This window comes from Nestor notabilis, unplaced genomic scaffold (assembly GCF_000696875.1).
Source record: "Nestor notabilis isolate BGI_N333 unplaced genomic scaffold, ASM69687v1 scaffold16976, whole genome shotgun sequence".
NCBI lineage: Eukaryota > Metazoa > Chordata > Aves > Psittaciformes > Psittacidae > Nestor > Nestor notabilis.
In genome coordinates, this window is record NW_009933470.1 from 1,557 (window position 1) to 1,817 (window position 261).

Sequence of the window (261 nt, forward strand, 5' to 3'; positions counted from 1 at the left end):
GGGCTTGGTGAAGAAGTTCACGTTCTGCACGAGGGAAAACACAGCCCTGAGCAGGACATGGGGCAGAAGCAGGGCCAGGTCCTGCTCCAGCCGTGTCCCAAAGCCCGCTACTCTGCCAGCCTGCCCTACCTTGGGGTTGTTGGTCAGCATGTTGTACCATAGGATGGATGCCCAGGCATTGGGCATCTGGCAGATGTTGGAGATGACCACCACAGGCAGCGAGTGGGTCTGCAAAGACAGGATGTGACCCCAGGCTGGGAC